The 16,866-nt window shown below is 44.0% G+C and overlaps 1 protein-coding gene across 4 annotated transcripts in view; it reads left to right on the forward strand.

Moving 5' to 3' along the window:
* KATNIP (katanin interacting protein) overlaps positions 1–16,866 on the forward strand; it is a 252,048-nt gene that overhangs the window by 134,915 nt on the left and 100,267 nt on the right. The window lies entirely within an intron of this gene.

The following is a 16,866-nucleotide window of genomic DNA, read 5'->3' on the forward strand; positions in this document are numbered from 1 at the left end:
GTTCGCGGATAATTATTTTGCTAAGTGGGAATCCCCTCCACAGGTGGATTCTCACGTGACCCGTCTTGTCCGTAGTGCCACATTGCCGATGCCATCCATGTCCTCCCTTAAGGATGCTACGGACCGCAAGGTAGAAATCTGCCTGAAGTCCGCTTATTCCCTTGCAGGGGGGGCAGCACGGCCGGCTATGGCCATTTGCTGGGTTGCCAGAGCGATGGAGCGCTGGGCGGATTCATTAGAGGCTTCTTTTGAATCCGACTGTCCGGCCGAACAGGCGGAGTTGATTGGCAATCTCCGTGATTCGGCCACCTACATCAACGAGGCGGCTCTAGACATTAGTACTCTGGTGTCTAGGATTTCTTCAGCAGCGGTAGCTGCTCGTCGCACCTTGTGGCTGCGATCCTGGAAGGCGGACGCAGATTCCAAGAAGGGTCTGGAAGCCTTGCCGTTTACCGGAGAAGTTCTCTTTGGTCCGGATCTGGATAAGATTGTGGCCACGCTGGCGGCAGCCAAATCGGCTTGTCTCCCGTCGGCCGCTGCTCCTTCTGGTTCTGGACCATCGCCCTTTCGGTCATCTAGGGCCCAGGGCAGGCCCAAACCACAGTCGTTTCCTCGTCAGGCTGGCCCTAGGAAATCGGTCAAGCCCCGGAAGCAGGCATGGAGTACCAGACGTCCGGCCCCCAAGCCAGATGACAAGCCTGCGGCCTGACGGTCCGGGCCTCCCTTTGGGGGATCCCAGGGTGGGAGGCCGCCTGCTGCAGTTCGCCCAGTGTTGGTCGGTCACTACAACAGACACTTGGGTTCTGGAGGTGGTCTCCCACGGGTACGCCCTCTCCTTTCGGCACAGACCCCCGGCTCGATTCTTCACCACGGGTCTACCATCAGACCAGAACAAGGCTACGGAGCTGCGGAAGGTATTGCACACTGTGCTCCAGGCTGGAGTTATAGTGCCTGTTCCATTCTCCCAGAGGGGCCAGGGTTTCTATCCAAATCTTTTTTTTGGTACAGAACCCCAATGGGTCGTATCGTCCGATTCTCAACCTCAAAACACTCAACAAGTCTTTGCGGGTACCGAAGTTTCGGATGGAGACCCTACGGTCCATCATTCTGGCGCTGGAACCGGGGGACTACATGGTGTCATTAGACATACAGGACGCTTACCTGCATGTCCCTATTCTTTTGCGCCATCAACAGTTCCTCAGGTTTGCAATCCGCAGCGACCACTTCCAGTTTCGGGCGTTACCTTTTGGCCTGGCGACAGCACCACGTGTCTTCACCAAGGTGATGGCGGTCATGGCGGCTTCTCTGCGGCTGCAGGGAGTCCGCATGTTGCCGTACTTGGACGACCTGTTATTGGTGGCGGGATCTCCAGAGCTCCTGTTACGCCACTTAGACCTGACCATTGCCCTGCTGCAACGGCACGGCTGGCTAATCAACTGGCAGAAGTCCACTCTAATCCCGTCTCGGAGGATTCTGCATCTGGGAGCCTTATTGGACTCGGGACAGCAAAAGATCTTCGTGACGGAGGAAAAGATCTCTGCTTTGCAGACAAGGGTGCGCAGTTGTCTGCACAGCCGCCAGGCGTCTCTACACTCGGCGATGAGGTTACTGGGCTCCATGGTGTCGGTGTTCGACATGGTGGAATATGCCCAGTTTCACTCCAGACCTCTGCAGCACCTGATCCTGTCAAAGTGGAAAGGGCTGCCTCAGTCTTTGAAGTCCCAGACGATTGTGTCCTCCCCGGAGGTTCGCCTGTCCCTTGCTTGGTGGTTACAGACGACCCACCTCAGCGAGGGACGTCCGTTCTGGATTCCAAATTGGGTCCTGTTGACTAAGGACGCCAGTCTTCGGGGCTGGGGAGCAGTTTCGGGTCCACATCTGTTCCAGGGCAGGTGGACTCCGACAGAAGCGGAGCTTCCAATCAATATTTTGGAACTCCGTGCGGTCTTCAATGCTCTCCAGCAGGCACATCGGTTTCTCCAGGGTCACCCGGTGCAGGTCCAGTCGGACAACGCTACCACCGTGGCCTACATAAACAGGCAAGGAGGAACCCGAAGCCGGGCGGCTCTCGTAGAGGTCTCTCGGATCCTGGTTTGGGCGGAGCGCAATCTTCCGGCCATATCAGCGGTCTTCATCCCGGGAGTGCTCAATTGGGAGGCGGACTTTTTAAGTCGCCAGGACGTTTATCCGGGGGAATGGTCCCTGCACCCGGACGTTTTTCAACTACTGGTGGACAGATGGGGTCTTCCAGAGATCGACCTAATGGCGTCCCGGCACAACAACAAGTTGCCGGTGTACGGGTCTCGCACAAGAGACGAAGGGGCGTCTCTGGTGGATGCTCTGTCCGTCCGGTGGACGTTCCGGTTCGCATATCTGTTCCCTCCGGTATCCCTTCTTCCACGGGTAATCCGGAAATTCAAACAGGAAGGAGGGACGCTCCTGTTGATAGCTCCCGCGTGGCCCAGACGGCACTGGTTCTCAGACCTTCAGGGTCTGTCCGTGGACAGTCCTCTACGGTTGCCGCTACGACCGGACCTCTTGTCTCAGGGTCCTTGTCGTCACCCGGACATGACTCGGCTGTCTTTGACGGCGTGGCTGTTGAGACGGCCATGCTGAGGTCCCGGGGGTTTTCCAGCTCTGTGGTGCGTACCATGTTGCGAGCTCGGAAACCGTCTTCCGCGAGGATATACCATCGCGTGTGGCATACGTTCTTCCAGTGGTGTCGACCGAGAGATTATGCACCGCGGGAGTTTCGTCTGTCTCGGATTCTCGCCTTCCTGCAAGCGGGACTAGATCATGGGCTTCGCCTTGCTTCTTTGAAGGTACAGGTTTCGGCCCTGTCTGTCTGGTTTCACCGTAGGATTGCTACAATCCCGGATGTGCGCACCTTTATGCAAGGTGTTGTCCGCATTCAGCCGCCCTTTGTTCCACCTGTGGTGCCTTGGGATTTGGCTGTGGTCCTGAGGGCTCTCCAAGGACCGCCGTTTGAACCACTGGGCTCAGTGGATCTTAAATGGCTAACAGCTAAGACTGTTTTCCTTCTGGCTATTGCTTCGGCCAGACGTGTTTCTGAGTTAGGGGCTCTTTCTTGTAGACCCCCTTTCTTGGTTTTTCATGGGAACAGGGCAGTGCTCCGCACTCGGCCCGAATTTCTTCCCAAAGTTGTTTCCCAGTTTCATATTAACGAGGAAATCGTTGTTCCGGCCTTTAACTCACCGGGTCTTTCCGTGAGTGAGGCCTCTTTGGATGTTGTGCGGGCCTTAAGGACTTATGTTGACCGCACTTCTTCGTTTAGGAAGTCGGACGCTTTGTTTGTCCTCTATGGCTTCCGTAAAAAGGGTTGGCCTGCTTCAAAGCAAACTTTGGCAGCCTGGATCCGTATGGCTATTTCTGAAGCTTATCTTCATGAAGGCCTACCGGTCCCTCCTTCTGTGAAGGCTCATTCCACTAGGTCTGTGGGTCCTTCGTGGGCAGCTCGACGTGGTGCCTCTGCAGTCCAGATCTGCAAGGCTGCTACGTGGTTCTCTGTCCATACCTTCGTGAGGTATTACAGGTTTGACACCTTCGCCTCTCAGGATGCTTCCTTCGGGCGGCGGATTCTCCTTTCAGCACAGTAGCGTCCCCACCCTTAAAGGATACTGCTTTGGGACATCCCCAAGGTATCCTGTGGATACCCTATGGACCCTGAAGTAGAAAATATGAGATATGGTAAGAACTTACCCTTGTTATCTATTTCTACGACGTCCATAGGGTTCCACAGGACTCCCGCCCTGTTGCACCTGTGCTGCAGATGGGCTTTGCTCTGGTCACCGGTTTTCCGTCTCCCTCTGGTGAGAATGTGATTCTTGTATGTGTCCAGATCTTTGTTCTCTCTCTTCCTTCTCCTCCTCCGGCCTATGGCTTGGTAACTAACTGAGGTGCCTTGGCCCGGGGGCGGGGTATAGGAGGGGGACCTAGTGCATCCTGGGAGGCTGAAAGCTTAAGTCTTTGGTGCCTTGCGACTGACGTCACACCTATACCCCAAGGTATCCTGTGGAACCCTATGGACTTCGTAGAAATAGAGATAACAAGGGTAAGTTCTTACCATATCTCATATTTTTTTTTATTTTTTTTGGGGGGGGGGTCTTTACATTCATAGTTAACTGCAATGTCCCCCACTCCCTGGCAGGTTCTGCCTGCTCTGTCAGTCTTTGCCTGTTTTGCAAGGTACATACAGCCAGCCAGTTTGTTGTCAGTGACAACACTCACCCTTCCACGGTCTGTAAGCTCAGCTCAGCCTCTGCCTGTCTGTCACTGCTGGCCCTCGGCACTCACAGTCACAGACTTGGTCACCATCTGTGCAGTGAAAGTGAAACTGATCCCAACGGCACATGGCTCCCCACCTCAGTCCTTGATCATATTCACTGTGGGAAAGAGGTCATGACGTCTCTCCCTGCAGTGCAGTGCACACTGTGAGTTAGCCGGAAGGCTCCTCTTCAGGGTGAGCTCCGCCCCGGAGATGATTGAAAGTAGAAGCCAGGGCCGGACGCACCACTAATTAAAACACTGCAGCCTGGCAAAAATTAAAGTGTCGGCTGGCTCCGCCCCCAGGTCGACCTCCGATCTGTGCGGTGGCACCGCCGCACTACCCTAGTTACGGCCCTGGCTATCTGTATTGGTTAGAATTGTCTTTTTCTCTCTCTCTCTCTCTCTCTCTCTCTCTCTCTCTCTCTCTCTCTCAATATGGAGAAGCCAGACAAGGTTTCCAAAAAAACAGTCAGTCACTTTTTATACTTGTAAAAAATGTGATAAAAAGTTGCCAAAAGGTTGTACGGACCAGGGTCACTCTGTGCTTGTTGTTAACAGGGAGATTCATTACCGGGAGGTTAGGCTGAACAGTCGGTGATGCCTGATTGGGCCAGGTCTATATTTGAGGCCATAGGTGATTTACGTCAGTTCCTAGTTTGTCTGAACCCTCGGTAGAGCCAAGATGGGCCCGGGATGTGGGTCTTTGTCTCGCTGAGATGGCAACATCCCTAACGAAAATGATAATGTCAGCAGGGGCCACAGCCACTATCAAACATTCAGGCCAGTCCTCAGTTTATTTTCCTGGAGATGAGGCTTCAGCCGCCTCCTCCCAGGAAGAAAGGGAGTTGAATTATGATTGGGAAGACACCTCACACTGGGAGAATGACTCCCATTCTGATTCAGGGGTTTCTATGTTGATGCGGTCAGGGAGATTTTGCATCTACAGGAAACAGCTATTCCAGAGACTAATTTAGTTTCTTTCTTTAAACGTAAGAAGAAACATGTATCTGTTTACCCAGAATTTTCACATTTTGAAGATATATTAAAAGAAGCCTAGTTAAAACCTGATTTCAGATTTCATATTCCGAAAAAATTTTAGTCTCTTTATCCTTGTTTGGAAGAGGATACCAAGCTTTGGGAAATTCCACCCGTGGTGGATGCTTCTATTTCTAGGTTGTTCAGGAATACTGTTATGCTCACAACACAGCCTGTAACACCTAAAGATCCTATGGATAGAAAGAATGAGGCTGTACTTAAGTCTATATTCACTTTGTCAGGAATCTCGCTGCACCCTGTTCTTGCCAGTGCCTGGATGATAAAGGCTATCAATTCCTGGATGACCCAGATGATTGCTGGGTTTCAATTGGAGGATGTTTCTTTAGCTGATCAGATTTCGGAAGCTCTGACCTACACAGGTGATGCTTTAATCGATACAATTCATGTACAATCTCATATTTCTGCTTTGGCCGTTTCCCCCAGAAGTTCTCTATGTCTTAAAACATGGAATGCCGACATTTAGCCGTATTCAATTAGCAGCAGTAAAGTTTTGCCGATGACGTCATTTCGCCAGCGAAAACTTATCCCCATATTCTTACGCAATGCAATGTACCCGGCGGAAAAGTTTTGCCTCTGAATAGCTGTCGAAAAGAGTGCAGAATTGCGGTTTAGGGGTGCAAAGGTGGTGAAACCACCCTGCACCTTTAGGACAGGTCTCCAAAGCTAAACTGTATAAAATAAAAACCTAAAAAAATTAAAGAACCCCCCAAAAAATTACTTTGAAAAAGGGGTGAAAAAAGTACAAAGTTGGAGTACAAACTTAAAAACTAGCTAAATAGACTTTGGGGGGGGTCTGCAAGAATAGGGGAGGGTCTTTTTTTTATTGCAGGTGTTTGCTGAAGGTGCGTTTTTCACGTTTTTGAAAACCTCACTTTTGCTATTTTTAGCCATGCTTTCATGTACCCCAAATTTGCTGGGACTAGTTACTTTCACCAAAAAAACCTGCTAAATGCTATTCTTCACCACTTGTGCAAAGACGCTATTTAGCAGCTAATGAGAGCATTTAAGTACCCCAAATAGCTTCAGCAGGGCTATTCGGGGGCATCTACAATGGATCATGAAAAAGTAACTACAGGACTTTCTCCTTGGATAAAGATATTCCCTCACTTATCTATAGATAAAATATTGAAATCACTTTGTTATTCCCAATCTGTACTTTCAGCAAGTATGTATAGGGAAATGTTCTATAATATTTGCCACAATGGTTATATTTCTCCTCAACGCAGATTTATGATGGGACTTTCGAACACTAGTACTTGCCCCAAATGTGGTGCTGATGAAGCAACCTTTGTTCATTGTATATGACAATGTCCTCTGATAAGACAATTTTGGTCGTCTGTTAATAGATACGCTTCGTCCTGTCTGGTTAATTATTTACCCCTATCGGCGGAATGGGTGATATTGGGCATTTTACCTCCTGATATTAGGGCTCCACCTGAAAGTAAGAAATTACTGATGATAATATCTGCAGTGGCCCGTAAGAGTATACTCCAAATGTGGATTAATCCATTGCCCCCATCTCTGTCACTATTTAGAAACAAATTTTTTTATGTTTTTCAAATGGATTGGTTGTGTCGAAGCCGGATAATTGGCTGAGACAAGATCGGTTTAAAATTAGATCTGCGCGATGCCATTTTGTGAATGGCAATGAGATGCCATTTTGCGACTGGCTGCCCAGCGCCATTTTAGTGAAACTCGCCATTATAAGTACACACGGCGATAATATTATTTAGCGTCGTGTGATTCCCACGCATTAGAAATAAGTTAAAAGTCCTCACCATGTAAATACAGACAGTCACTAAAACATATAAAATGATTATCCCTGCAAAACACGTTCCATGGTGTACTCCACAAAACACATAGTCGCACAGCGCTAACTAGCGTCTTTTCCCAATTCCCCAATACTTACACACTGCACACTTACATAAAAGGTTCCCTAGTATTAAAGTGTAATATTCAAGGTTTAATCAGTAATTATTAATGTTGTGAAATAAAGATTATTTGATATCTAAGGTTTAGTACATGGTAAACAGACCGTGTTTGGTGTTGTACTGATCCACTGTGTATCAACAGATTTCCGGTATCATCGGTGAGAAGATCGGAACAATGCTCTGCAAACTATGGACTATAGAGAGTTAAAACATTAAAATGTACTCTGTAATGTTAGCAGGTTAGATTAGCATGCAGAGGGAAAAAGGACACAAAGGGCGGTTGGAGGCTGTTTGTGTCTATTTGAATTGACCTATGAACTATTCTGTAACAAAAGCACCTTTAAGAAGAACCAATGGAATCATGTCAAACTTGTCTATTGTATTGCATATCCCTGCAAAAGTATATACAGTCAGGTGCATAAATATTGGGACATTGACAGAATTTTCATATTTTGGCCTCTATGCACCACCACAATGGCTTTGAAATGAAACAAACAAGATGTGCTTTAACTGCAGACTTTCAGATTTAGTTTGAGGGTAATTACATCCAAATCAGGTGACCGGTGTAGGAATTACAAGGTTTTCTATATGTGCCTCCCACTTTTTAAGGGGCCAAAAGTAATGGTACTATCAACTCAAAAGCTATTTCATGGACAGGTGTGGGCTATTCCCTCTTTATTTCATTATCAATTAAGCAGGTAAAAGGTCTGGAAGTGATTCTAGGTGTGACATTTGCATTTGGAATCAGTTGCTGTCGACTCTCTGAATATGAGATCCAAAGAGCTGTCACTATCAGTGAAGCAAGCCATCATTAGGCTGAAAAATCAAAACAAACCCATCAGAGAGATAGCAAAAACATTAGGTGTGGCCAAATCAACTGTTTGGAACATTCTTAAAAAGAAAGAACGCACCGGAGAGCTCAGCAACACCAAAAGACCCGGAAGACCACGGCAAACAACTGTGGTAGATGACAGAAGAATTATTTCCCTGGTGAAGAAAAACCCCTTCACAACAGTTGGCCAAATCAAGAACACTCTCCAGGAGGTAGGTGTATATGTGTCAAACTCAACAATCAAGAGAAGACTTCACAAGAGTGGATATAGAGTGTTCACCACTAGATGTAAACCATTGGTGAACCCCAAAAACAGGAAGACCAGATTAGAGTTTGCCAAACAACATTTTAAAAAGCCATTACAGTTCTGGAACAACATCTTATGGACAGATGAGACAAAGATCAACTTGTACCAGAGTGATGGGAAGAGAAGAGTATGGAGAAGGAAAGGAACTGCTCATGATCCAAAACATACCACCTCATCAGTGAAGCATGGTGGTGGTAGTGTCATGGCGTGGGCATGTATGGCTGCGAATGGAACTGGTTCCCTTGTATTTATTGATGATGTGACTGCTGACAAAAGCAGCAGAATGACTTCTGAAGTTTTTCGGGCAATATTATATGCTCATATTCAGTCAAATGCTTCAGAACTCATTGGACGGTGCTTCACAGTGCAGATGGACAATGACGTGAAGCATACTGCAAAAGCAACCAAAGAGTTTTTTAAGGCTAAAAAGTGGAATGTTATGCAATGGCCAAGTCAATCCCCTGACCTGAATCCGATTGAGCATGCATTTCACTTGATGAAGACAAAACTGAAGGGAAAATGCCCCCAAAACAAGCAGGAACTGAAGACATTTGCAGTAGAGGCCTGGCAGAGCATCACCAGGGATGAAACCCAGCGTCTGGTGATGTCTGCAGGCAATTACAGCCTGAAGTCTGGAATGCATAAAGGATTTGCAACAAAGTATTAAAAAGTGAAAGTTAGATTTAGGATTGTTTAGTTTGTCCCATTACTTTTGGCCCCTTAAAAAGTGGGAGGCACATATAGAAACCGTTGTAATTCCTACACCGTTCACCTGATTTGGATGTAATTACCCTCAAATTAAATCTGAAAGTCTGCAGTTAAAGCACATCTTGTTTGTTTCTTTCTAAAGCCATTATGGTGGTGAATAGAGGCCAAAATATGAAAATTCTGCCAATGTCCCAATATTTATGCACCTGACTGTATGTGCGCTCTCTGACCCCAGTCTTGAGTCTTCTTGCTGTGCTGTTGACTGAGGTTTCTAATGCTGATGCCAGTATCTGGGCCCAGAGCGCGTGCGTATATAACAACTGTACCTTGGGTCTGTATGATTTATTTGCGCTAATTGTATTTAGATCACAGCGTGTAACCATCTGTTTTTTATATTGAATAATATCTTTTTGTGCTTTGGAACCACTTTCAAAGTCTGAAAGCATTTATTTCTTGTGCGACTCATTACGCTGAATAGCGACAATTTTAGAAGGTATAGGAAGCAATATTGTTTAGAAGGTATAGGTAGGAATCGATAGTTGGAAACCACCTTACAAAAAGAAGCTAAAACAACCTCCTCTTTCCAGAATTGGGAGGGGTATATAGACTCATTATCCATGACTCTTAAATGTCAAATTTTCAATTGTTTTAGATATACTTCATAGTATGAGTCTCGTATATTGCTTAACCACTTAACTGACGTGGTCGTATGGGATGCGAATGCAGCCAGCTGTGATTAATTTGAGAAGGTGCAACCACGCCACCCTGCAGTGTTTTTGAAGAAAGAATTTGTTGTACACGTGTGGAGAACAGATCTCTTCTGACTCCCCGGATTCTCCTGCGGACCCGGCAATTTCTGGCCGGTTTTGCTAGAATAACCGTCAGTTAAGTGGTTAATAACCCTCCGATAGTTTTTTGCCCCTTCAGATTAACTTTGGAGGCAAATTTTACTCATTATTTTGTGAGGGTGGAGGGGGGGGGGGGGGTTCAGCCGACCACATCCGAGGAGATAAATTTTTGTATATGAACCAAGTTATAACTTATTATATGACTGATTGGTAAATGTTATGTTGGATTTCAGCTTGAATTGTGATACTATGTTTGTCTATGCTCTGATGAATAAAGAAAGATTTAAAAAAAAAAAAAAGGAATCTAACCAATTAAGATATATTGAGGCGCTGAAATGGTTTGTTGTTCTAAAGCAGCTACTAAAAACTGGAGTAGTCAGCTCCAATATAAACAGAAACAACACTTAAAAAATAGCAGCGCTAAGCTTGTAATACATTAGTTAACAAATGCACTGATGTAATAGTCACGATATATATAACTCATAATTCAAAAAATATTTAACAACAATAAAAACAGTAAATATACATAAAAGGTATATAAATATAAAAAGAATTGTAACAGATCACCTGTAAAACCATAGAACTGTAGGTGGAAAATATGCACATGTAAAACAGTCTTGCTTGTTTCCTATTTATTACACTGGGCCAGATTGATACAATGTAGCTTGATGATTTAGGGCTCCTCTTTTTGTGGGGGCATGATCCACAGAGCTGATACTTCTCACCAGAAGTATATTTTATTTTTATTATTTATCATTTTTTATTTTTACCATTTGGTAATTTCTTACTCATTATATATTATTTATTGGTAATCAGTTATATTATACATATACTCTAATCTATATATGGTTTACTGTTACACTGTTCATGTTTATAAATAACCAAGTCCGTGTGTTTTACACATTCATTAAAGAGCATTACCTTACCGCTGTTTGCGATTCACAGACCGGAAATTACGTAATGTTATGCGGTTCAACTACCGGAAGTCATCAGCGTTTCATACAATCAGTAAAAGTACTGTCTTATAGCTGTTTGCTATTCATAGACTGGAAATGAGGTAATGTCATGCGGTTCAACCACGGGAAGTCACCGGTGAACCGCAAACTAGGAAGCCTTGATATTATTATGAAATCCAGTGACGATCGCGCACCCTGAGGGACTCCTATATAAGTATATAAAAAAGAATGAACATCCACTAATCCTGGTAGGGACACCTTATTGATCATTTAACGAATTTGATCATTAATTAAGGGCTACTAAGCCCTGTAAGACCGCAGTATGAGTGTCATGTGACTATCTCTTTGCATAACCGTAAACCCTGCTCCGATTTAGCAGCCAGAGATATTCCAATTTCTATCCTTTCCCTAGGAATATTACAAATATTGTGGCGTAAGTCTGCCTCTGAGTCTTTTTAGATACACAATACAAGTTTTATGAATTGTTTCTATTGTTTATATATACTAAATGCACTTTATTGATTAATTATGTGGAACAGGTGTAATGAGCTGTTTATTGAGAAGGGTATATAAACCCTAACTAGGTACATGGACAGTCACCTTTGATAAAGCTGCAGATGACAGCAGCGAAATGCGTCAGTTGTTTACCCCTAACTACCTCAAGAACTCACATATGGTGGAATTGCTTGGACCAGCACTGGACCATTCTTCATAGCCATTTACATTGGGACCATTTTGCGCTCCTTGGAAAATTATCCTTTTCTGGTCGATGATGCCCCACTCAAGAGACAAAGCAAGACTGGTGACGACCTATTATTTCTATCTATACCAACCTTTATGGGACACTATCCTCCAGCGGTGTACTTGTGAGAAGTATCAGCTCTGTGGATCATGCCCCCACAAAAAGAGGAGCCCTAAATAATCAAGCTACATTGTCTCAATCTGGCCCAGTGTAATAAATTGGAAACAAGCGAGACTGTTTTACATGTGCATATTTAACACCTACAGTTCTGAGGTTTTACAGCTGATCTGTTACAATTCTTTTTATATTTATAAGTATAGATAGACTTAATTGGATTAGGATGATAAGACCATTAAATTGGATGTTATACATAAGAAAACTGCTATAATGGGTGACATAGTCTGATCCCCAGAATATGGTTTTTTATAGACATGACTATATTAACACCTCTTCTATTATGCCATATAGGAATCATTATATTCACGATGATACATTAAGAAGACTAATCTCCACATTCTCAGCACAAAAGTGTTACATATCATTGATTGAAAGGAAGAAAAAAAGTGTTGAAAGATGGCTGCCGATTTAACCAGGATCGCGAGCACCAAGATGGCCGCGGGTGTAACCAGGATCGCGAGTACCAAGATGGCCGCGGGTGTATCCATCACAGGGACCACTAAGATGGCCACTGTTGCTGACTGACAACAGAAGTGAACCGGGCAGAAGAGACGCACTACCTACCATGACAGACGGGAGTGACGTGACGCCGGGCTCTGAACAAGGATGGAAGTGAAGTTGTAGGAGGTTCCATAAGCCAAGTGGGGACTCCCTCGGATATCACCTACAGAAAACGGAGATGACGCGCTACCCATGGAGGTGGGCGGAAATGACGTGACGCCAGGCTGCGCGAAGGGCAGGCCCTGCTTGTACCTATAAACTCGGGACTATTTGGATAATCTATTCATACTAACATAACGCTCATATGGACAGACACCTAACTAAAATAGAGACCAGTATTTTATTATCCTGAGAGATTTTGTTTAGATATAAAAACACATTGCAGCCAGGAAACAGGAAGTGATGTCATAGTTATTGACAATCAGTGCTTGTTTGTCCTCATTAAGGGGGTATAAATACCAGATACCCCACAGGAGCTTTTCATATCTCTTGAAGAAGTCCAATACAAGGACGAAACGCGTTGATGTTCCTGCTCTCTACCTTCTTTCATTAACTTAATTAATTATTTTTATTCCTGTACTTGCATATTTATTTATGGTTTTTTCGTATACTATCCTTCTTGTTTTGGGATAGTTTGTTTATTGTTTTAAATAAAAAATGTTCATACATTTTATATACTAATCAATTGTTGCACATATTTATTATACACTGATATATATCAATTCATTGTATACTAAGATTTCATATATTTATGCATTGTATTATTTTTTTAAATACAGGTTGAGTCTCCCATATCCAAAATGCTTGGGACCAGGGGTATTTTGGATAACGGAATATTCCGTATTTTGGAATAATTGCATATTATAATGAAATATCTTGGGAATGGGACCCAAATATACACACAGAATGCATTTATGTGTTATATAAACCTTATACACACAGCCTGCAGGTAATTTTATACAATATTTTCTATATTTTTGTGGATCAAGCTAAGTTTGTGTACATACATGAAATTCATTTATGTTTCATATACTCCTTATACACACAGCCTGAAGGTAATTTTATACAATATATTTAATAATTTGTGCCTTAGACAAAGTTTGTGTACATTGAACTATCAAAAATCAAAGGTTTCATTATCTCAGTCATGCTAAAAATATTCCGTATTTCGGAATATTCCGTATTTCGGAATATTTGGATATGGGAGACTCAACCTGTATTGCGAATATTTAGTCACTTGGAGAGTTTTCTTTTATATTTATAAACTGGGCACTTTACATTTTTTATTCAGCACTTTATATGGTAAAGGTTATTATATTTCTACAAGGATATATAAGCACATTTGGCGCCCAGTTTTCGGTTCCGTTATTTGTATATGTATACCTTTTATGTATGTTTACTGTTTTTATTACTAAATATTTTTTGAATTCTATATATTGTGACTATTACATCAGTGCATTTGTTTACTAATGTATTAGAAGCTTAGCGCTGCTATTTTTTCTATAAGAAATTCAGATAATCTCTGCAGACCTTTTAGTCACTTCTCTGGTGGCTGCAGGATGCAAATCTGAACAGGGGTTGCCAATTGTCAGTAATAAACTGGATCATTGTCACCACAGATGCCAGCCTAACAGGCTGGGGGCGGTGGTTCTAGACATGCACCTACAGGGTCTTTGGTCCACCCAGGAAACTTCTCTTTCCATCAATATACTGGAATTAAGGGCGATTCGGTGTGCATTGGTTCAGGCTCAATCCCATTTAAGGAGCCTATGAGTGCGAATCCAATCAGACAATGCCACGGAAGTTGCTTATATAAACAAGCAGGATGGCACACACAGCTGGCGAGCAATGAGGGAAGTTTCTCACATCCTTTATTGGGCAGAAAGTTGGGTTCCAGCTATTTCAGCAATTTACATGTCAAGGGTGGACAACTGGGAGGCGGACTTCCTTAGTCGCCACAGTGTGCATCCAGGGGAATGGGAATTGCACCAGGAGGTGTTTGCGGAAATAGTTACCAGATGAGGATCTCCAGACATAGATCTGATGGCTTCTTGTCTAAACAAGAAAGTTCCAGCTGGGATACATCTTTCCTCTGGTAATGTTACCAAGAGTAATTCAGCGCATTCAATCAGTGGCACGGCCGATCATTCTGGTGGTACGCAGTTCTTCGGAACATGCTGGCAGATGTTCCGTATCATTTGCCCCTGTGTCCAGAACTGTTACTTGAGGGTCCATACCGTCACCCCGTTTTGCCTCACTTGGCTTTGACGGCATGGTTCTTGAATTCAATATCTTAAGGGCCAAAAGGTTTTCATAATCTGTTGTGGAAACCATGATACAGGCTCGCAAACAGTCACTTCCCAGATTTGTCATCTAATATGGAAGATCTATATTCTTAGTGTGAATGACAGAAGTTCAAACCTGAAAGGTTCCGAGTTTCTCGACTTTTGTCTTTTCTGCAAGATGGGTTGGTTAAGGGTCTTATATTGTCCTCTCTTAAGGGACAAATTTTGGCCCTATCGATTCTGTTTCAGAGGAAATTGGCGACCATTCCTGAAGTTCAAACCTACTTGCTGGGGGTTCTTCGCATACAGCCTCCTTATATTCCATCGTTTACTCCTTGGGACTTGAATTTAGTTTTGGGGGCACTTCAAAGGCACCTTTTGAGGCTTTGGAATCTGTAGAATTGCGATATCTCACTTTGAAGGTTGCTTTTCTTTTGGCCATTGCCTCGGCCAGAAGGGTATCTGAGTTAGAGGCTCTTCTTGTAAATCTCCGCTTCTCATTTTTTCATGAGGACAGGGTGGTGTTATGCACTAAACCTTCCTCTCTCCCAAAAGTGGTATCGGCGTTCCACATTAACCAGGATATTTTCCTTCCAGCCCTTTGCCAGGCTTCAGTGACTAGTGAAGTTTCTTCCTTAGCACTGTTAGATGTGGTACGTGCATTAAGCATTTACTTGGAGCGCACGGCATCTTTGAGGCGTACGGATTCTTTGCTGGTATTGATTGATGCACTGAAAAGAGGCTGGCCAGCCTCGAAAGGATCCACTTCTGTCATCCGGCAGGCATATTTGTCTTCAAATTTGGCAGGTCGGGCCTCAATTCGGACCCATTTAACTTGTGCTGTCGGGGCTTCTTGAGCTCTGTGACATGGTGCCTCGGTTGAGCAGCTGGTACCTGGTCATCCGTACACACTTTTTCAAAATTTTACAGCTTCCGGTTTCGACGCTTCCCCCCTCTTAAATTGTCTTGCTGTGGTAGATCCAAGTGGTAATGGCATCCCCCAGATGGATAAAAAATTAAATACGATTTTTACTTACTGTAAAATCTCTTCCTTGGAGTCCATCTGGGGGATGCCGAGATACCTCCCTTGTTTGGTTTCATGTTAGATATCTGTTGGTTTTCTGGTTTTCTCAGTTCTTCCGTGGGTCTTTCTCCGGCTTTGTTAAACATAGACTGAGGTTATGGTGGAAGGTAATGGGTTATATAGGGGGTGGGAACCAGTCTTAATTAGTTAGTGCCCGACTCCACAGCTCACTATGCATAAACCAGAGGTAATGGCATCCCCTAGATGGACTCCAAGGAAGAGATTTTACGGTAAGTAAAATTGTATTTTTATAATTACATTTAAATATTTCCGAGAGCAAACTTGGCATCTCTCACTGTTAAAAGGTCACACATGTATTTTGACCGCATTGCATTTAGCCCCTTCTTTTACACCATTTGTTCTATATAGCTATACCTTGGGCATATCTATTAACTGTAGTTATAACATCATCATTGTTACCTGTACTCACTGCTAAGAACCAAAGGGATAGCAGGAGTCCTGTAGTTCCATGAAAGCATGCATCCACATTTTAAGCTTTTATCATACCTTCAATTCTTTGGTGTGCTATTCCTTACATACATAAACAGTGTTGTTTGACAGAGAAGACAGACATTTTAGTAATTCATTGCTATTTCATTATTACTATTGAATTATATTATTTTTTTATTTGCAACCTTTTGTTTAAGTATTTACTTTATTGTGAGTGTAATGAATAATGTCACAGATGTCCCTTTTTTTGAGAATTTTGTGTTCCTCTGTGAGCAGTTGTTTCTGACTGGGGAAGGGCTAAGTATAATGATGATTAACCTTATTAGGACCGTGCCAAATTAAGATAAGGTCACTTTACTAATACCCCATGGGAATGCCAGGTCGCTCACCCAGGATTTTGTTCACGTGTCCATCCTGGGTGAAACCCGGCTGAGACCCCTTTCAGACTAGCGGCCCAAATCTGCTTTTTGCCAGGTCGATTACATCACCGCCATTACGCACTGAGCCTGTGCTTGGAGATGAGATCATCTCCAAATGCCGGGTCTTCCTATGCTTGTGAACGGGATCCAGGTCACATTGACCTAGGTTACCCATTCACACTGTATCATGAGCCTGGTTGAACCCGGCTTATTTCACCCTGGCCCTTTCACACAGCACAGTAACCCGGGATATTGCAGCAAGTGTGAAAGGGGTATAAGATGT

The sequence above is a fragment of the Taudactylus pleione genome, unplaced genomic scaffold (genome assembly GCF_031769625.1).
Source record: "Taudactylus pleione unplaced genomic scaffold, aTauple2 ptg000066l, whole genome shotgun sequence".
NCBI lineage: Eukaryota > Metazoa > Chordata > Amphibia > Anura > Myobatrachidae > Taudactylus > Taudactylus pleione.